The sequence below is a fragment of the Pseudorca crassidens genome, chromosome 3, assembly GCF_039906515.1.
Source record: "Pseudorca crassidens isolate mPseCra1 chromosome 3, mPseCra1.hap1, whole genome shotgun sequence".
Lineage (NCBI taxonomy): Eukaryota > Metazoa > Chordata > Mammalia > Artiodactyla > Delphinidae > Pseudorca > Pseudorca crassidens.
The window spans coordinates 46,700,889-46,723,437 of NC_090298.1; the positions used below are offsets into that span (position 1 = coordinate 46,700,889).

At 39.3% G+C, this 22,549-nt stretch overlaps 1 protein-coding gene across 15 annotated transcripts in view; it reads right to left on the reverse strand.

Annotated features, from left to right (window-relative positions):
* The window catches only part of PDE4D (phosphodiesterase 4D), a 1,449,034-nt gene that overhangs the window by 491,200 nt on the left and 935,285 nt on the right, over positions 1–22,549 (reverse strand). Inside the window, exon 1 of one of the 15 annotated variants that reach the window (XM_067730751.1) lies at positions 18,381–18,402. The exons of the other annotated variants lie outside the window; for them this stretch is intronic. The gene's annotated coding sequence lies outside the window, so the exon portion shown is untranslated. Of the gene's footprint in view, positions 1–18,380; positions 18,403–22,549 lie in introns of those variants that run through there. 15 annotated transcript variants of the gene reach the window in all.

Below are 22,549 nucleotides of genomic sequence, written 5' to 3' on the forward strand. Positions count from 1 at the left end.
TTTTTGTAAAAGAAGGATATTGGAATTTTAATGTAGATTACAATAAAAGTTTTGATTGCAAATGCCACTGAGAAAGACACGTCAAATTCACTTAATTTTTAAGGATCAAATGCTTACTTTTACAGCCACCTTTCAAACTTCCTATTAGGCCCTGGGACCCATTTGTTGTGGCTTTGTGGCTTTGTCTACTTGGACCACAAAGGTGGTTTTCGTGAAGGACTCAGCAGCATTCAAGGGTCTCATACTTAGGGGTATGGACTTGGTAGTCAACACCCCGCTCAGCTACTTACTAGCTGTGTGGCCCTGGGTAAGTAACTGTGCATCTCTGAGCTTTGGTTCCTCACTAGTAAAATGAGGTTGAAGGAGCACCTACCTCATTAAATTGTGGCAGTTTGTGAGTTAAAACACAAGGTGCTTAGAGCAGGGCCTAGTACACAGCAAGTGATCTATGAGTGTTAGCTATTATTATTCACATTATTCACACAATAATAGATCATGCTGCAGAAAATATCACCAAAACAATGGTTATTTCAGACAATCTAGCTTTTGCTCTTGGTAGTATTTTTTTTTTTAATTTACTTATTTATTTTGGGCTGTGTTGGGTCTTCGTTTCTGTGCAAGGGCTTTCTCCAGTTGTGGCGAGCGGGGGCCACTCTTCATCACGGTGCGCGGGCCTCTCACTGTCGCGGCCTCTCCCGTTGCGGAGCACAGGCTCCAGACGCGCAGGCTCAGTAGTTGTGGCTCACGGGCTTAGTTGCTCCGCGGCATGTGGGATCTTCCCAGACCAGGGCTCAAACCCGTGTCCCCTGCATTGGCAGGCAGATTCCCAACCACTGCGCCACCAGGGAAGCCCTCTTGGTAGTATTTTGATAGTATTTTAAACTTAAAAGTTTCCAGTGAAAATATAATGCTAACACCATTTATATCAGTAAAACAGTGCAACAAAGATTTTCCCTGACACACAGAATATCAAAATATATTAGTTTAAAAAAACTTATTATCTTTTGTTCCCCACTTTCATTAAAATGTGCCAGACTAATATAGTTATGAATAGCTTCTATTCTGATCAGCAATTTTAGCAGCTTTTAATTCTCATGCATTCAGATTGTATGTGCTAGAATTCGGCCCCAATTATTTCATGATTTTGCCCTAGTGATTAATTTCTCTTACCAGATTGTATGAATATTATTTTTTACTAGGGGCAAAACAGTGTTTTCAGTTCTGCAAGCCAAAATAATGGTTGCCATTTACTATCATTCCGTAGCTTTGCAATCATAAGGCCTGCTGAGGTATTTTTGCTGTCTGAACACTCCAGCTCCACGCCCAACCTACACCTTGTGTAGTTGAGTCATGATGAAAATAACAAAGGCAGGTTATTAATGGTCTGTTATGTCAGCGCTAGGATGTGCAACGTGGTTTGTGTAAGAGGAGAGCAGGACATGATCACTCACATCAAGGAGCTCAAATCAATTTAAAGAGACAGAATTAAAGGGCCCAAAACAACAATGAGCCATACCGAATAGTTTTAGGTCAACCTACGATAGTGTTCAGGTCAAATGAAAAATAAAAGACAAGGAGGTGAGGAAGGCAGTAGTCAGGGAATGTTTTATAGATGAAGTGGGAATAACAATGGATGAAGACAAGTAGACTTTTTCATAAGTCAGTTACCCCCAATTTCAGGCCTTAAACTACCAGCTCTGTATTTTGCCATATCTACAGCACAACTTCATGAGTTTTGTTGTCTTTGAATTTCCCCATACCATTATTTATTTAAAAATTCTAAAGTAGAATAGTTTTTGGAAACCCTAAATGCTTTTATTTAAAGAGAAACTTTGTAACACTCCCATAAATGGTAAGTCAATACCACTTCCCATAAAAAAGTAGAAGGTGTCTGAAAATAAACACAGTGTAAACAGAAAACAACCTCACTCATTTCTATCCAGAGAATGCTACTTTCCAAAGGGTTTGGGCTAGAGGTCAGTTCTGCCTTTCTTTAAAAGAGATATTAAGCAGACATTAAGAAGTGTTAGAGACTTTGTGACACTAAGAAAAACTTAAAAGTTTAATGTAAGTTGGAGATTTAGTAACACTACCGTGGACTTTTTCATGTCCGTCCTTCCTCTCTACCATCCTCCCTCCTTTTCTCCCTACGTTTCTTTTTTCCAACCTTCCTCCTTCTCTGTTTCTCTCCTTCCTTCCCCCTTTCCCCTTCCTTCCTTCTTTCCTTCCTTTCCTCCTTCCTTCCTTCCTTCTTTCCTTCCGCAGACATTTACTGAGCACATTTACTGAGCATATAGTAGGTACCCTTCTAGACACAGAGTAGGTGCCTAGGGGATGCAACTGTGAAGAAGCAGGCAAAAGCCTTTGCCCTCACAGGGCTTATATTGTTGTTGGAGGAAGATGGTCAATAGACAGAGACACAAGAAATGGTATAGGAGGTCACAGCTGCTATGAAGAAAAACAGAGCAGGGGGTTTCACGGTGGTGGGAATAGCATGGACAGAAAAGCATTCACTGATAAGTGACACACGAGCAGTGATCTGAAGCTCAGGATGGAACCAGCCATGCATATAGTGAGAAAAAGGGATTCCCTGGCAGTGGGAACAGTAAGTACAAAGGCCACGACGCAGAACAAGCCTGGTTTGTTCAAGGAACAGTAATGAAGACAGAGTGATGGCCGTGACTGGGTGGGGGGGACAGTGGCTTGAGAAGAGGTCAGATCCCTAGGAGGTAGATGGCAGAGTTCAGATCACACAGACCTTTAATAAAAGACACAGCAAGAACTTGAACTTTGACTCTAAATAGTATGGGAAGCTACTGGATGGCTTTGAGTGGAAAGCAATGCAATGTAACCTAATTATTGTTTTGGAAGAATAACTCCACTGTGTGGGGAAGAGACTGGAGGGAGGCAAGAGCACAGGTAAGGAAACTGGGTAGGAGGGTGCTGCAACAGTCTAAGTCAGATCAAATATTTAGTCCTGGGGGAAGGCACTGGAAGTAATCAGACAAGTTGGATTTTGGGGGCAAAGGCCCACTCATCTCCCTCTCTCATATATAATCTCTATTTCAGCACTTTTGTCTTTCTAGCTCTATTCTCGTTAAGCTATGGCTGCTGACAGTGACCAGCAATCACACCTTTTTCGTCTGTAATCCTTAGTGCTGACCGCAGTGCCTAAGCATGCTTTCAGACAAAGGTGCTTAAAAGGTTTGTAGAACTGAATCCCAAATGAGGGGGATAATGAAAGGCACAGAGGCAAGAAGGGTCACAGGAGGGATTTGGGACAAGGCGATTCATGTGAGAAGAGGAGAAGGGGCATGAGTGTTGGAGAGAAGTGCCTCTCAGGGAAACTGATGCTCATCTGAGCATGTATTTTACACGAAAGAAGGAGAACTAAGAGAAGCAAAAGAGGGAAGTAGATTTAAAATGACAGGAAGGAGGACAAGTTTCATGGGAACTTTCATTCAAAAAAAGATATAAAAGGGCTCAGGATTTACTTCACAGATTTTATTTTTAAACCAGTAAAAGCCTCTTAAATCCTTAAATTTCAACTACCGATTCACTGAATAATGTCAATATTTTAAGTATTTTTCTGCTTTTAAAAGAAAAAAAAGAGCTGTTCATAACCAATGAAATATGAAATTTATGAGAAACTTCAGTTTCAAAGATTGGCATGGAATTGGTCCTTTAGATATGCAAGAAACCCTTATATTCCTGAGGTTTAGAGATATGCCTGCCTCATGAAGCTCACCACGGTTAACTAGGTGTATTTCAAGGAATCGAAAGGAACAATAAGGGATCATTCCTAAAAAGATCTCCCCTGCAAAATAAAACTAATGGGAAACTAAGGCAGGACAGGGACAGCAATAGTGAATGATGTGCAGCTGAGAATGGGGAGAGAGGACCCGAGGCATGAGGACCAGAACGGAGGAAAGGTGGCTGGAGGGAGCCGAAGGTGTCTTGACTTTACATAAGTACATTCTTGATGTTTTATCAGGGAGACTTGGCCCATCTTGCATAAAGCAACCAAGTTAGAATAAAAGTAGAAAGAGATGCATGACTGTTCAATCTCTTGCCCATAATATGGAGAACCTGACTCTGGCATGGAGGGGAGACAGAGCCAATGATCATTTTACACGTAAAAGATAGAACAGTTTTTGTTTCTTAATCCAGGTCATCCCCATCCCTTGAGTTTGCTATAGATGTGACCTCCTAATTAGCCTTGCACATCTTCACTTGCCCTTCTGTACTCCATTCTTCACCAGCCAACCACAATGGCCTCTAAACTTTCCTTGAGTAAATACCAAATCCTCTACCATCTGCCTGTACCTCATTTCCCAACAATCCCCACCTTTTTCTACCCCCAAATCCCACATTACATAACTTCCTGGTAAGTTCTAGAAAAGTTACCTATTCTAACACCATCCCCCACCTCTTCCCCACCCCACCTCTACAATTATATTTATATCCTCCTCTTATTTATTTATTTTATCTTTTAATTTTTATTTTATTTTTGCCTGTGTTGGGTCTTCGTTGCTGCTCATGGGCTTTCTCTAGTTGCGGTGAGCGGGGGCTACTCTTCGTTGTGGTGCGCGGGCTTCTCACTGCAGTGGCTTCTCTTGTTGCGGAGCACGGGCTCTAGGCACATGGGCTTCAGTAGTTGTGGCACGCAGGATCAGTAGTGTGGCTTGCAGCCTTTAGAGCGCAGGCTAGTTGTGGCGCATGGGCTTCGTTGCTCTGCGGCATGTGGGATCTTCCTGGACTGGGGCTCGAACCTGTGTCCCCTGCATTGGCAGGCAGATTCTTAGCAGCTGCACCACCAGGAAAGCCCTCCTCCTCTTATTTAATCCTGAGGCACCTCTCCCACCTCCCTGTTATAAGATTTGATGCACTTGTTATTCTACATCTGTCTTCCCAGAAGGGAGAAAACTGCATGGTCCATAGTAAGCACTTAAATGTTTGTTAACCATTGAAGGTTGAATGTTGACTACTGAGGAGCATGAAGCTATGAAGACAGTAACTGATCATTTATTGGCAATGTAAAAGGTTTTAATATTAATTTACATTTCAGATAAGATGCAGCTGGCACTCAGACACCTTAAAAAGAATGCTGAATGAATAGGAATAATCTTTCACTGAGACTAAAAGAAAACTCAGGTTATAATTATTACAGAACACTGTATAATCTCCCACATTTACAAATTTAAAAAATAAATGCATTACAATTTAACCAAAATTAAGTCCATATAAAGTAAATTTGAGAATCAATTCATCTCCTTAGAGAAAAAAAAATGAAATTTACTTGGCATAGTCATTAAATGGCTAGCACTTAAATATTTTGTTCTTGAACTAAGAATAACCATGTAGAAATGTAGAAAAATTAAATTTAAAAGCGGGTTTATTTGGTGGGTAGTTTTAAAGCAAGTCCTATGAATCAAGGTTAATATACGTGTGCTCATGGAACTGGAGTGCACTTTATTCTCCTATAAACCCAAGTCTTAGATACAGTTGCTAGCCACACACAAACAGGTTCACTGCACTGTTGTACGCAAAGGGCAATCAAGGAGCAAGGGAGGGTGATTCCCCAGTCCCGAGTTACTTCCGGGTGTGCATCAGATATTTAATCCGCACATTAACTCACTCACTTAGGCTACCAGGGTAACTCTTAATGCACCAAAGCTGTAATTTGAGAAGACCATTTTGTTTCCAAAAGAGCTGGAGAAATCGCCAACAATTTTTAACACTTGTTCTTATTAAAATGTGAATTCCAGGCAAAGAATCTTGTGGTCGAAGGAAGTTGCTTATGCCATTTGACGTTAACCATCTACAGGATGTGATTCTGAAATGCCTGCCATCTTCACAGCATTGGAGAACTTCCTCAGTTTACAGAGGGGTTCTACTGCTGCAGGTCTGTGTGTCATTAACCTGAGTAGGAATTATTGTTAAAAGGGACAGGGAAGGTCAGGAGCAAAACAGCACTGACTTCCCAACATTCACATGGCATACAGTTTAGAAACCATGGAACAGAACATCTTCTATCATTGTTAATATGAATATTTATGAAGCACCATCAGTAAGCTTAACTCCATTCCTGCTCAATTAGCTTCTAATTTAATTAGTCATAAATGTAAATTCTCTAAATTGGGGTAGGTGGCTTTTGAAATTGACCAACACCACTGTCAGTGGTTCTCTCTCTTTCTCACTTCTTTTTCCCTTTCCCTTATTCATACATTTCACACACACACACACACACACACACACACACACACACACACACACAAACACACAAACACACACCGCTCCCTCATTTTTTCCCACTGAGAAGATGTAAATCAAAGTGTACCTGCAGAAGCACAAAACCTGTGGTCAACACAGAACTTTAGGACCAATACTACTGTTTTACCTGAAGATTATAGACATATCTTGTAAAATGTTTATAGATATCTAACACATATTTACATAGCTATCAAATATCAGTTTTGAACCACGAAAACATTCCTAGGATATTTATACAAAATGAGCTCTGAATAGAGTTTTCTGCCTGATTCCATTTGAATTTTGCATATCTGGGAGAAAGGCTGCCCCTAAGAAAACTACTTACTAACTTTAATAAGCTTCTCTGTAAAAAAAAACAAATGAAAGATATCAACAACAAAAAGATACACTTCCCTTTATCAAAAAGCAACTCTTGCAATCATAAACATTTTCATTTTTTAAGTATTATGAGAGACAGTGTAGAGCAAAACTGCGCCACCCCCCTTGCTTTCTGTGCTCTGAGCCTCAGAGTGGAACCACTTCCCGGGGCCACTGGGGGCTCATCTCCAGATCACTGCACTTCCCGGGGCCACTGGGGGCTCATCTCCAGATCAACATGCTCCAGGAACATCACGGGGCAAACAGTCCCACGGAAGCCAACTACAAAGCTCTGCAAAAGGAGACGCTGCAGCCTGATACAAAACCACAATGAAGCCATGATAGGAAACTTACTACCACTTTCAATATCAAAGCATGTTTCTTTGAAGCCAGCGAATCTCTATCTGGTTCTTGGCATCAAGGACAGCAAAGGGACCAGGCAGGGGAAGACAAAGACTGATGTCTGCTACTCACCATTCCATTGGTGGTTCGACTCAAGAACATTAAAACTGAGAATTATTGTTAAAATAATTAAGTGTATGTTGCTGCAATGCACTTTTTCTCTTTGCTTTTATTTTAGATAAAGGCAGGGACAGCAAAACATTTATATGTTATTATTTATAACAACTGCTGTTTCAGGAAGTTAGCTTATCTTGCTATCCAACACCAAAGGAAATCTGCATGTTGATCAACCTTGAAAATAGCCACAAGAATCTTTTCCCATAGCTTAATAATATTATTTCTTATTTGTCTTTTTTTGTTTATGTACCCATTCCCCTATTAATAGATATTTTATTCATTTCCATTTTTCACTACTACACAGAATGCTTTGAGGAAATTTTCAATTTAAAACATTACATTTTTCTTCTTATGTCAAAGTGAAAACTTATAAGTGAAAATACAGGAGAACAAAAATGTGTCTATTTAAAAGTATCTACAATCCTACTTTGAAATAATCACTGAATGGTTTGGTGGTGTGTGTGTGTGTGTGTGTGTGTGTGTGTACAAGTGTGTTCATACATTTATCCTTTACTCTCTGAGTATAAGCATATATGTAAATTTGCAAACATATATATATGTAAATAAACAAATGCATCAATTTGTAAAAATTGGATGGTATTGCATGTACTTTTTATAACATGCTAGATTTTAATCCTGTGAGGTTTTTAAAGTATCCAAAACCATAGCCATTTTCCAGCAATATGTTCACAAAGCTTACATTTTTTCAATCACTGAAGAAAAGTACATTACAGCAGGCAAAAAAAAAAGTTTACTTGAAAATTCTTCTTCTAACGTTTGAGAGAAACCAGAACAGATGAGGCTTAGTGTACTTGATTTAAATGAGATAAAGTGAAATCTAACTTCAAATATTCAAGTCTCCTTTACAAAGTAGAATAAGGCCCATTCTTATTCCTTCAAAAATGTGACGTGCTTAAGGAGTTAAGGTGTCTTCAGCTGAAAGGAATAATGTTACAGCCTTGCTTCTAAATTGTATACAATTCCTCCTGTTTTGATTCTGCTGTCACAGATATTTAATTAACAAGAATCACTGCAGCAAGGGATTTGCCTATAATCTGATTGAGTCACCCATTTCTGAGTCATCCACTTTCTGATTTGTTTTAAAATCAAATGCAAGGTACTTGGCTAATATACAACCACCATGGGTTAGGGACTGAAAAGAATTAACCTATTATAGCCTTTTGTGATGCACCCCTAGCTTCATTTGAACCTCCTATTTTGCTAACAAAAGCTAGAGTTTTGTTCATTAAAAGGCATTTCCTCATCATCCTTCTGTTATATGCAAAACACCAAATCCCCAACTCACTCTTTATTAGTTAACCATCAGTCATCGTGCAAAGTCAACATTATTTATGTATACTTAAAGCCAAGCTGTGAAGACGAAGCAGAAGATTCTTAATGACAGGAGTTTGTAATCTAACTGAAAAACTGTGATTAAGAGGCATTTAAGGACACATACACATGTGCCAGAAAAATTCATACTTAGTAACATCAGCTACAGGGCTCCTCACAGACATATGATAAAGCTTGTTTGAGAAGGAGTAAGGAAGCAGCGATAGACTATTAAGGAAAGGGGTGTGGTTTTGGGACTTCAAGCTGGGAGGAAGAGCTACTGGGATGCATGGTAGAATCATGATATAAACAGAGCTTAATGGCCCGGATCTAACAAGATGGTATTAAATAGGGACACATTTGAAGTCCCACCCCTTGGTTAGAACAAAAACATCTAACTGAGCAGCTACCAAGGGGAAAGGAGATGGTGGCCAAGCCAAGCATGTTTAGTGAAGTGTGTGTCAGTATGGGACAACAAGGGGATGGGACAGCCAAAGAGTCTATATGATTCCAAGTCACGTTCATTGACAAAGTCCAGGATGAGGTAAAAAAAAAAAAAAGTCTCTCCGATGTTCTGGGCTACTTGAATCATCTTTGAAATAACTTGCTCATCCCTCGGCCACATATTTAAGAAAAGAATGTTGTGAGATAGGGATGAGTCTAAAGGAGAGTGACCAGGATATGAAAAGATAGATGCCATAGTATACAGTTAGTCGCCATAAGAAATAGGACAAATAGGGGACAGAGCTAATGGTTAAAGATACGAAAGAGTCTGAAGAGAAAGTGGAATTTCACTTGCCTTTTGTGTCTCCAAGCTTCAGAGGTAGCAGCAATGCTACTTGGAAGACTCATCGAGGCAGAAGTTGATTCAGTGAAAGCAAGAACAAGCCGACAACACAGAACTGGCCAACAAAATATAAAAGGTGCTGGGAGAAGGGTGAGTTCTCCGTGTGAGCCTCAACAGGACAGTCAGCATTAGCCTTGGAAAGGTCAAGTCATAGCTTGGATTAGCTCTGAACCAGAGGGCACTGGTGTCTTCTTGCAACTTGAAAATTCTGCTTCAGCAAGAAGTTTGTACTCTTTTCTGTCTTCCTCTGTATTTTCAATGTACCTTCCTTTGAACTAATTAAACTTCTGTACCCCTCACCCCTCAACTTAAACTATTATATCTTTAAAAATATGTTGACCACTTCGAGGTTTTGAAATATAAACAATATATGGCCCAAAGGTTTGCTAGACTCTCAAAAAGCATCACACCAACTACCTACTTCCCCGTAGCTCTCCTCTGAGGCATGAGATCCTACACTCCCTTCTCAATAGCTTCTCAAACGTTATATGCTAAAGCACTAAATTCAGAATTATATGAGTTCATGTGGACCTATCAGAATCTGGAGAACATTAAATACTTGGTGGCATTATTTGTAATGAGGGTTCAAGATACTGCCCCAATCCAATGCTTTTCACACCTACTGTGCCTATTAATCACCTGGGATCTTGTTAAACTGCAGATGGCAACCCAGTATGTCTGGAGTGGGGGGTCCAAGAATGTGCATGCTACCAAGTTCTCAAGTGATGTTCATGCTGCTGGTTCAAGGACCACACTTTGAGTAGCAAGGTAAGGCATATGTCCCGTGAAGCATTATTGCAGAATGTTTATTACTACACCAATGATTTCTTTGCTTTATATATTAACATTTTTACTGACACAGATCATAGGGTTTCTATTCTTATTTCTCTGAAAATTAAAATATATGCTATAATAAAACATAATAAAAATCAAACATCCAGGTTTTTTCCTCCAGCCACTTAAGAGAATGATTATATAAAACCATTGACTTGGCCTCCATAATCAGATAACTTGGAAATATCAATGGACAATTCCATCAAGATTGATGGCCAATGGTGCACTGAATTAGCAGTCTGATATTATTTTTATTTACAGTATGTTAGTCTCTGATAATAAAATAATTGTAACAGCTTTTTTTTCCCTGGCACTCAATTCATTATAGCAACGATCCAGGATCAGATATAATCTGAGATCCCTCTACAGTACTATAAGCTGTTGGTTGATAATGATGTTGAGTAAATGGTCCCAAAGAACTCAGGTCTGAATGTACCTAAGGTGTTTGCTTTAGCCTAAGTTTTAAGTTACGTTTTTTAAAAAAATATAGTATGAATTATATGATAGTGCATTTTTTCATGTACTCTCCTGAAAATAGGAAAAATGAATGATGCTATTTAAACGAGGATATTTACTTCCTTATAGAAATATCAGAATGTCATCTTTTGAGTTTTGAGCCTTTATTCCAATCAGCATACATGGTTGTTGGAGGAAGCTAGGATATTCTGGAATGGTTGTTGTTCTTTTGATGTTCATATTCAGGATCTAGACATGCAGGGTCATCATCCTTGAGGGAGACTTTGACCTCCTGTTCTCTGAAACGTTTTACCCCTCACCTCCTTCAACTCTTTACCCAAGTCTCAAGGTGGAAGCCAACTCTATCTAAAATTGCATTTCATCTTGATACTCTTGACTTATTTTTCTCTTTAGCACTTATCACTACCCAACATACAATATATATTACTTATTTTTCTTGACTATTTTCCATCTTCCCCTGCATTAGTTTTCCATTGCTGGCGTAACAAATTCCAACAAACACAGTGGTTTAACAATGAAAATTTATTATTTTACAGTTCTGTAGGTGGGAAGTCTAAAGCAGGTCTCATGGACCTAAAGTCAAGGTGATAGCAGGGCTGCATTCCCTTCTGGATGCTCTAGGGGAGAATCTGTTTCCCTTCATTGCCAGCTTCCAGATGTCACTTGCATTCCTTGGCTCATGGCTCCCTTCCTCCAGCCTGAAAGCTAACAAAGTTGCGTCTTTCTGACCAGTCTTTTGTAATCACTTCTCCCTCTCGTGCAGTAAGGAAAGAGTCTCTGCTTTTAAGGACTCACATGATTAGATTTGGCCCACCTGGATAATCAAAGGCAATCACTACATCTCAAGGTCTCAATCACATCTACAAAATCCCCTTTTCCATTCAGATAGCATACTTATAGGTTCTGTAGATTAGGCAGTGAAATCTTTGTGGGGACCATTATTCTGCCTATCATACATACCCCTCGCTGAAATGTAAGCTCCATGAGGTCATGCAATTTCATTTGTTTTGTTGTGTCCTAAGCACTTAGAACAGCATCTGGTGCACAGTATGTACTCAGTAAATATTTTCAATGAATGAATGAAAGCCAGATTTGCTTGACGGTGAGCCCTATCTGAAGTGCAGGTGCTAGAACACAGGCCTCTACTAGCTGTGTTTGAGGAGTGCATCCCTCTAATTAAATAATCTTTAGTCGTCATTTGAAAAATCAGGTGATCGCTTTGTCCGCTTTGCAGAGTGGTTTAGCGTGAATATGATTTACACTGAAATGGTTTGAAAATTCTTAAAGAAATGTAAAATATTAACACTATACTTTTTAAGTTGGTCTGAGAACTCAGACCTCACTAAAGTCTGAGAACTCCTTGGCTGAAGTCACAGTGAATGTACTTTTATTTTCTTACTCTAAAATGTAATGCCTTACTTCTTGTTTGATGTTGCATATGGAAAAGCACAATTGCTCGTTAACAGGTGAAAAGTGGAGTCAACAATTAGCTGTTTGGACTAAGTTATATCTAAAAAGTATATGGGCAGATTATTTTGAAAACTGGATATTTGAAACAGTTGAATAGAGGATACAGCCTCCCCTGCAACCAAATATAAAAGTCTCATTTATTCTTCTGCAGTTTACATAAATCACTTGTGCAAAATAAGCATTATATATCATATGAAGAAATGCTTTTTTGATATTAATAGAAACCTGGGATATTTTATTGGAATTCTTCTCTCATCCTTTAGATATATTTTCCAGAGATAGGTTTCCTCTCTCAACAAAAATTAAAGAGCCTAAGGGCAGAACCATGTAAAGGCAAAACCAAACAAAACTCTTTTCTACACAACTAGATTTTAAAACTTCCAGAGTTAAAAAAAAAATGGGTATTTTCCTTTGTGAGTCAAACATGCACAAAACACATCTATCGTATTGTCTATAGTTTTAATAACTGAAAATATCATTTTACCTACATAATAATTGCTATAGTAAAGGTCATGCCAAAGTTCTGGGAGAGGCTGGAGGATGTGGCAGCTAATTCTTCCTGGAGAACCAGGGTCATTGTCTCAAAAGAGGGACTGTTGAGCTGGGTCTTGGATGGTGAGTTTCCAGGGTACAGAACGGGATTCAAGATTTTTCCCGTAAGAGAAACAGTGCACACACAAGAGCACCCCATCATGAAGGGACCTACTGGGATGAACGTGCAGGCCGTGAAGCTGCAGGACGCCACACTTCCTGAGTCAAGGGGTTTGCATTTCTTTGTGGGCAGCAGAGAGCCAATGAGAGTTTCTAGGCTGTGGATTTACAAAACACAATCTCTTGTTAGGAAAACGGGCTCTGGCAAAAGTGGGAGCTCTGGACTGAATGTCACAGAGACTCATGTCAGAGAATTCTGGCAATTTCTAACTTAACGAAAGGTGGGGTCAAAGCAGGGGTGGCAGAGATGCAGGCAAGAACTTGAGAGACACTTAAGGTGGGTTTGAATGTGACGGCCGGGGGTGGGAGAAACAAGGCAGAATCTTGAACCTCATATTAGGCATTTCTTAATATTGGGTGTGGTGCTTCTTCTGCATTAGTTATCCACGCATACTGTTGATGGCTAAATAAGGCTTTTATGCTTAGATAGGAAGTGGGGGGGGGGGCTCCTCTCATGTATCCAGATGGTTCAAATGATCACTTTTCAAAATGAAAGGAACAGGTGGAAAACAGCATCACTGGGAGGCAGAACAGGTGTGGTGGCTGCATTTCTTAACCAGCAGTTCTATGAGGGGACGTCGGTGAGCCTTTAAATCAATGGAGTCACGGAAGGTGTTCAATATACCGTCTCCTGGGTACTATTCCCAGGAATTCTAATGTCATCGGTCAAGTGTCTGACCTGGGCACCAGATTTTTAAAAGTTCCCCAAGTGATTTAAGGTGGGTGGAAATGATGGCTTGAAAATATAAGTGAAGGCTTTTTCAATTTGATAGTGTAGCTTTAAATTTCCATTCTGTTGATTTGCCTAATAATCTGTTGCGATGCTAATGATGTCAAAGCGTGATATATTTACCCCCTAGGGATGATGCAAAAACAAATAAGATAATATATGTACATTGAGCTGGTATTTGTTTGGGCCCTATTATCAGCACCAGTGTTTCAAAACTTTTCTGTAGGGAGTATATAAACCTTATAAAAAAATCACTGGGAAACACACCAAAGTAGCATAATTTCTTCACTTTTATCTTTAACATGGAGGCTATAAACTTTTCATAAGCACTAGCTATCACAACTAATAATAAATATATCCTTTTTATTGACATAAAATGAGTGGATATATTTTTTAAAAGGCATCAGAGGGGCTGTAAATGCAAACTGATGTCAACACTCATTGGGCGGGTTGACTTTGATTCATAAAATCTTATAGATGACAAATCCTATAAATCCTAAAATTCCCAAGTTGACTTTGCCCTGCACATGCTTAATATTCAAGAAAGATTTTGTAAATGTCTGAACGACATCAGCACGTGTGTAGTGTTAATATATTACACTAATGTTACATTGTTTGGGGTTGGGTTGTGCTGAAGAAATTGATCTCTACCAAGCCTTAAGGAACAGTGACTGAAACTCAGAAGCAGGAAAACCTGGGCAGAGATGTAACTAGCATGCTCTTAAATAATTAAAATGCCTGAACAAAGCATGAATATATTTCTTTAGGGCACTGACATAAATATAATATTTCAAATTATTAGAAAAAAAGAAGAAAAAATGTTGGGAGTCAAAAATAAGAAATATAAAAAAGAGAAAATATCAAAACAAAGGCCTCAGTGGATTCTATTTTGAAATAATAAAGATACAAAGCAAAAGCACAGATCACAGTAATTTTGGATACACACATGTGGAGTGTAACAATACAGATAAAATTCTATCTGTAGTGTGTGATTAGGGAGGTAGCTTTTACCTATTCTAAAGTTTTTCAACACAAACGTTGGCACTACCCAGGTCAGGGTCCATTTAAGACTTCTGGGCTCTGTGTGCTTATAAGATTTAGCTCCTCCCACTTTTCCCGATCTCTTAGATTTCAACTTATGCAGCATATTTCTAAGGCCTTTATTCAACTTCCCCTTGCAGGTTTTTAAAAATGAACTTTCTTTACTCTTTAATATGATGTTTACTGTGTACCTACTGCAGCGAATGACATTATGGAAAAATACAGATAATTCTGCATTCCTGTATTCTTTGTGAATGAGCTAATCTAATTTGTTTACTGCCATAAATTTGGGACATCCTACATAAAGTAGGACCTCAGATCTAAGTATAATACTGTTCCATATATTATGTCCAGTAAATAGTCTATGGACCATTTGGAAAGCTGCAGTAAAGATCCACCCCAAATCTAAAAAAAAAAAATGGTTCTGACAAACCTAGGGGCAGGACAGGAATAAAGACGCAGAGGTAAAGAATGGACTTGAGGACATGGGGAGGGGGAAGGGTAAGCTGGGACGAAGTGAGAGACTGGCATGGACATATATACACTACCAAACGTAAAACAGATAGCTAGTGGGAAGCAGCCGCATAGCACAGGGAGATCAGCTCGGTGCTTTGTGACCACCTAGAGGGGTGGGATAGGAAGAGTGGGAGGGAGGCGCAAGAGGGAGGGGATATGGGGATATGTGTATGTATAGCTGATTCACATTGTTATACAGCAGAAACTAACACACCATTGTAAAGCAATTATACTCCAATAAAGATGTTAAAAAAATAGATAAATAAAATTCACCCCAAATTTAAACAGGCTTATCCTAAACTTAAAGATTTAACATAATTTATTGCATAGTTAAATATGCATGTGTATATGTATACACATTCAGCCATTGCTGAATGGCTAAGACAAAGTCATGATTGGATATGAGGATGAACACTGTACTGGCTGGAATAAAGCATTTATTAGAGAGAAGAAGGGTTCTGATGATGTGAATTAGGACAAACAGCTCAGGAAAAGAAAATGAGACTCTGGAAGACAAGCTTTAACGGTTTTGATCAGCCCCTAACCTGTTCAGCTTTCATCTACATTATGTATGAGCAGGAATTTTGTACTTCAAATAGAAGCCTCCCAATTATTCATCGGAAAAAGTTTACATGTAGTGTATCACGCAAGTAGGCTTAACCGTTCACTTAACAGACTAAAGTACTGTGAGTTCAAAAGACTGCATCATCAGAAATATATTATACATGCTTCCTAACTTTTCTAATTTGGTAACTTGCAAACACTCATGGGATTTCACCATTCTAAATTCTGTTGATGACAATGCTTGCTCTCATTATTCCTGAAGGCTAGTTGAAATTTACGTGTCTGTATATTAATTCCTCTGACAACTTGTGGTTTCTTAAAAATAACTTCAAATGTTCCAAAATTATGGAGAGAATGTTGGGTAAAAATGTACAGAGTAGTTCATGATTTATATGAGATTTTTCTTTAGTTTTCGAAAACCATCACTTGTGTATGCAATTATTCAGTAAATGGGATGCCCTCAACCTCTTTTTAGATATGACAAAAGAAACTTCTAAAGTTCTAATTTAAATATTTTATTTGAAAATATACTGCTATAACATTACTGTAAAATTAAGGAGAGTTGTGTGGTAAACATAATTCTTCTTCCTCAAAATGTGAATACTTATTTTACCCTTTAGCTATTATATTCACCTCTTCATAATTTAGTGTTGTTCTCAGCAAACAACAAATCTATAGTAAATATATTTATATTTTACTGGTACAGGGAAATAATCTCTAATGTAAATGAAGATCAGAGTATTTAAATTGGCATTAGATCATTCTAGTTCTCTACTTTTTTCCATTGTTGAAATAAAACACCAACTGAAAGATGCTTCGTCGGTGAGTGTGTTTCAATGAGGAAATCAAATTGCTTTCTAGGATTTCTTGCAGAGAAATTCTATGACTTTAAGTTTCACTTAGCACTTAAAACTGGCATCAAGAATAGTGCCCAATACAGGGATATCCAATCTCCTGGGATAAACCATAATAGAAAAGAATATAAAAAAGGAATGTAGGTACGTGTATAACTGAGTCACTTTGCTGTACAGCAGAAATTAGCACAACATTGTAAATCAACTCTACTTCAATTTAAAATAAAAAGTAGTGCCCAATAGCTACGGGAGTAATCAAGGACCATAAAGAAAGTTCTGTGGCTGTGGTTTCTGCATGATAAAGCATGGAAAACATTTATGAGGGCAGAGTGGCTTAAGAGAAGAGCCCGGATCACTTGTATTCCAGGCCTATGCTGCATTTCCAACAGTGCATTCGTCATCTCTGCTTGGACAACCACAGAATTCTCAGACTCAGCATGTCCATATGGAACATATCATTTCACCCTAATATCTGCCACCCCTCCTGTGGCACTAGCTCAATGAATGGCACTAGTTGTTCCCACACCTAATGAATCACCAGATCCCACTGAATCTACTTCCTAAATGGCTATTTTCCAGATCTTTTCATTTCTCTTCATCCCCACCTTGCTGCTGGTCTAAGGGATGAATACTTGTCTGAAATGTTGCAACAGGGTCTCCACTCGCCGCCCTTCCTCCAGCATTGTGCTTCATCAATCCAGTCTCTAGAATGCGGCCAAATCCTACAACCTCAAAGGCTTTCCATTTTGTTGGAATAAAGTCCAGAATCCTTAGCATGGTGGGCAAGGCTTTTTTTTTTTTTTAATGTTTCCAGCTTCATCTCCCGTCTCTCTCCAGAACGTGTGCAGCCACCACCTGCCCTCCAAGCTCCACCAGATGGAGCCATGTTCAGTCACGTGATGGTGCCCAAAAGTCACTGCCTTTCGCCTTTGCACATGCTCTCCTCTCCGTCTGCCCCTGCTTCATCTGGCTAATTTCTGCTCAGCCTTGCCAGTTCTAGTGCCTTTTCCATGAACCACTCCTGACCACCCATGCCCATACCCTCAAGTCCAGGAGAGTTGCTCTCACAGACAGCATCCTATATTCTGCCTCATCCTGAAAGTTACAGCACTTCATTTGTAGTTGCCTGTTTAATCATCTAGCTTTATCATTGGACCTATGGCTTCACAAGAACCATGGCTATGACTGTCTTACTCATTTGTCCAATGCTAATATATTAAGTCCATGGTAGGTATTCCACAAATATTTGTTAAATGAACAAATTCAAATGGAGTTATGTACCACATAGTTCAGATTTCTGTTTCTGCCCTTAGCTGTCTGGTCAAAGTACTACAGGAAATAGTACAGGATAATTTGCTAGCTATAGGTTATTATAAAGTTAACTCCCTGCCATATAGTTTCATCACTGCCCCCTCCAAAAAATTCAATCATTTTCTAGTTTTGACCCTACTTCTTTCAGCATTGGTAAGAATTGTAGCAACCATCATTATACTTAAGAAAATTAAATTACTAATATCGGTCTACCCATTTCTCCAAGAAAATGAAATTACTTCTCTACAGAATTAAAACACCATTTCCTTGAACTAGATGAAGAAGCCAATTTTCTTTTGTGTTTCTTGCCTCTAAAAAGAATATGTGTCTAGACAGATTACTGAAGTTTTTCCATGAGATACCCTTTTCCATTAGAACAAACTCCATTAATCCCACACAATAACATAAATACCTCATTGTTCCTCCCCATTTACTTCTTAATTTCAAAAACAAGTAAAAAAAACCGATGAAAGAAATTCTAACCCGTATTTCCAAACACAGAATTCTGATTGAAAGAAAAAAATAACACTACAGATTTACATACCTTTCTTCAAATTTCTAAATATTGTCATAATGCATTTTGCTGAACCAGTTTTGTTCTACATTTGCCTTGTGGTATTTTTTGCATTAGTTGGTCTCAGACTTTAGCACACATCAGAATCTCCGGAAGGGCTTTGAAAATGTAGGTTTCTGGGCCCACCTCCAGAGTGTCTGACTCATGAGGCCTGAAACCGGACCAAAGAATTTGTGTTTCTAAGGAGTTCTCGTGATATCAATAGGGACCACACTTTGCAATGTAACCGATACACGCAACCTATAGGAGAGGAGCACATTCCGCCTCTGTCTATGTAGTTATATTGGGTTGGCCAAAAAGTTCGTTTGGGTTTTTGGTAAGATGTTATGGAAAAACCCGAACGAGCTTTTGGCCAATCCAGTAACGTGGCATTTTGACATGTCCTATCCCACTCACCCTTCCTGTTTATTTATTTTTTTGTTGTTTATTTTTTTTATGGTGGTAAAAGCCACATAATATAAAACATACTATTTTCACCATGTTGGTCATTGGTATCTGACTCAGTTTTGCCACCTAATATGTGCAGCATGTACTCAATACTGAAACGTAAGAGCATAAGGGTACATCATTTTATTTAAAAAAGAGGTCTCCTTCTGCAAGTTTAAAAACTTAAATGGAAACACAACCCGAAGCTTGCTCTAAGATTGTTACCTTCAATGGTAAGCGTGTTTTGCCTCAATTGAGATTTCTTTGTTCAGGAGCCAAGCTGGCAATTAAGCTGGCAGTGGAGGAGAAGCCATTTGTCTCATATGATGATAGTGTAGTCCTTTGTAAACCCTGGAACAATAAGGGCCCACACAGAGGCTCATTCCAAGTTCTACTTCCTTCTCTTTTCTTGTTACGTAATGGTGGCTGCTCATTCTGAATTCTCAGAGCCACAAAGGAAGGGGAAGATGTTCGATCCTGTCACACCCTCCCCCATTTAAACCATTTATAGCCTTAACTTAAAGCAGCAACTTGAAGTCATCTTTCTTTAAACAATGCAGAACTAATCGTGAAGTCCACCAACAAAGTGACTTTCATGGGATTGCTTTGTTCCAAAGCCTTCTGTTCCCTCTAGGTTTGTCTGTCATAATGTGCTCAGAAGAGCAAGGTGAAAACCTTGTCTTGAGTTGGGCTTGGGAGGAGGGTTACTTTGGTCTTGTAGATTTGTTATTTCAATCTTCTTCTTAGAAAGATACGATGTCTTAGAGAGTTTGAATTCTCATCAGTTCTGGCATCAGCTGAGTCAAGTCTCAGAATTCAAAGTGATTTCTTAGTGATTACCAAGAAAGCCCTTAGTAATTGCTTCTGAAGAAATCAGGCACGCCTACTGTGACCATTACAAGGTAAGCTCCCACTTTTTGAAGGTTCTTTCAGAGTGGGGACTCTGTCTAATTCATTGCTTTATCTGTAGAATTTAAATGAGTGCCCCCAAAATAGAAGGCATGCAATAGGTAACATTTATTGCCTGACTGGCTCTAACTATAAGCTTTGTAGGTGATGCACAATAAAAATTAAAGAAGTGTAACATGATACCAAAGTTCATAAATTAAATGTTACCAAAACAGAGATTGCTTCTACAAATGAAGGAAACAAATCAGAAGATATCTCACTAGAATATAACCTCCTCTAACCCCCAGTCTACAAATATATCCATCCCCAGATTTCTGGCGATAACATAAATATACATTTACCTTTCAGGACTAAATCCCTGGTTTTATACGCAAGAAATGCCCAAACTAGTAAAACATTTTTCAATTAAGTTGTCTGCCAGTTCATAAATGGAAAGGAATTCCTCATGAGATACCTCCCTTTATAGAGGGAATACAGAATTGTGTAGCAAGGGCATGTAACTATTAAGTAGACAAATGTGATTGCCTTTCTTTTTAACACCAACGGTGTCTTCAAAGCATCTTCTCCATTTTGCAGTCATATCAGCTTCTAGAGCTTTATAGCCCCTTCAACTGAATCTACTCACTGCAGCCTTAGCCTATCTGAATTCGCGAAAGAATCCTTCCAGGGAGGGATCCATTTACAAGCACATCAGCTGCATCTAGGTCATGCCACTCAGATCTGGATCTAGAGGTCAGCTGTGGCTTCTGGCTCCTGCATAATCTACTCTCTTCCCAGATCACTCAAACCTCTAAGGCCTACTTCACAGACACTAGACCCTGCATCAGATGTTCGAATTAGGAGCGCTTCGTACCAATAATGCTTTATTTCCAGTTCTAGCTTTGGAGCTCCTGTAACCCAAGACAGCCTAATCCAAGCCAGGCTCTCTGATGCCCTTTGGATACTGTTCCTCTAATAAGTCACAAGACCAGCTTCTAGGGACAAGGCAGTTCTCCCAGGTCTCTTAGCACCAGAGTTCTATTCTTTTCTGCCAAGTTCTGATTTCTTTCTCAGTCTCTGTTCCTAAAATCCCACTGAGCCCTTTATTGACACCCTAAGTCCTAAAAGGTACAATTTTGATGTCTTAAGTTCATTTTCAGGGCTCAGGGTATAATAATGACTAGTCATTCAGCACCCAACAAGCACACTGTACAAAGAACAGAAATTGGGGTGGGGGAGGGCACTGAAGAGGTCCTCGGTGCTGAAACATATTTCCACAGAAGAATATAATGGGTGAATTCTCATGTCCAGGGAGGATCAAATTGATATACTATTTTAGCACTCCTGCAAGAATTCTCCTACATCATTTCTGTACAGAATTTTATTTTATGGAAAAGTTCCACGGTTTTTAACATATTATAGCATCTCCTCACACCAAGTAGTTTCATACTTTAAGAGTTACAAAATGCGCTCATCAGAAATGTTTGGCACACCATGTGCTGCGTGTTACATGTTTCTGTATTTCTAAAATCCCGAACAAATCTCTCTTGAAGTTCTGTTTAAAATACAACCACAAGCACAATCACGTATGATAGAAAACCAGAACATCAACTCACAGAAGACCAGCACCTACCTACAGGTGACGTAATTTGAAATTGTGTTGAAATGACTTTGAAAACTAGCTATGCAAGATATAAGAACAAAGGCAGGCTACAATATTTCTGTCCACTGGACAACACTAAAGCCTCAGAAATGAGATGCCCCAACTTCTTCTAGAAATAAAAATCAATTAAGAAGAGCAGCCCAGAAAGCATCAATGTCATCAGTCTGCATGCTGCCAGCTAATTTACAAGCCATGAGAAGCTGAGCCCAGTGGGAGTTATTTACGTTTGTTCTTCTGGTATAATAGAAGGGAGGCGAGTGAAAAGGATCTGCTGAATCAGATTGTGTTTGACTGAGGACTCACAGAGAAGTTTTCTTCAATTAATAGCCAGCTGCATAACTTGAGCTAATGCCAGCTGGGCTTTCGTCATGCAGTGACACCAAAATAAATGATGCTGTACTCAGGTGCTGGTTGTGATGCAGGGCATTTATCCATCCAGAGCTGGAGCAGGGAGAGGGGCGGGCAATCACACCACCTGAGTTTCAGGAGCGTAGTTTGGCAACTGCTCTAAGGACACTGAGTTCATGATAACTGTTAAGTGCCTAAAAGCATCCATTTAGGTGCAAAGACTTGTTTGAATTCTTAGAAGGAAAGGACCAAATGGAGTGGAAATGGCCTCACCAAGGCCATGTTGATTTCTTTCACGATTAGTGAAATTCACGTTCATATTTAAGTCACCGCGGTCAAGAGGGGAGCAGGCAAAAAGGGTTTAATTAAGGGCATCCACATAAGGGAATCCTTGAGGAGGAAAATAATGACTACAATGGCATAAAAGGAATCTAGTATAGATTTAAAGCAGTCCCATGCCTGCCAGTACATTCAGAAGAGATGAACAGGCCCAGCTGCTGGGATTTTTCTAGTGAGGTGCCTTTACCAGTGGTCACAAGTCCATGTGTCTCTGGCTGCCAAGTCACATTCCCGTCTGTCTGGATGGAAGGGCGCCCACCCACAAGCTAGACCTTTTCATTACGGGGAAGTTTCCGAGGTTCCTTGTGTCAGGCAAACTCCACTCCCTCATCTCTTCATGTAAACACCTCTTCTATGGGGATTTCTTATAGAAAAACCCACGTGAAAGCATCTAACCAAAGAAATGAAAGTCATAAAACCAGAAGCTCCATAGGAACGTAGGTATGGACGATAACAGGCAGAAAACAAGTCCTCC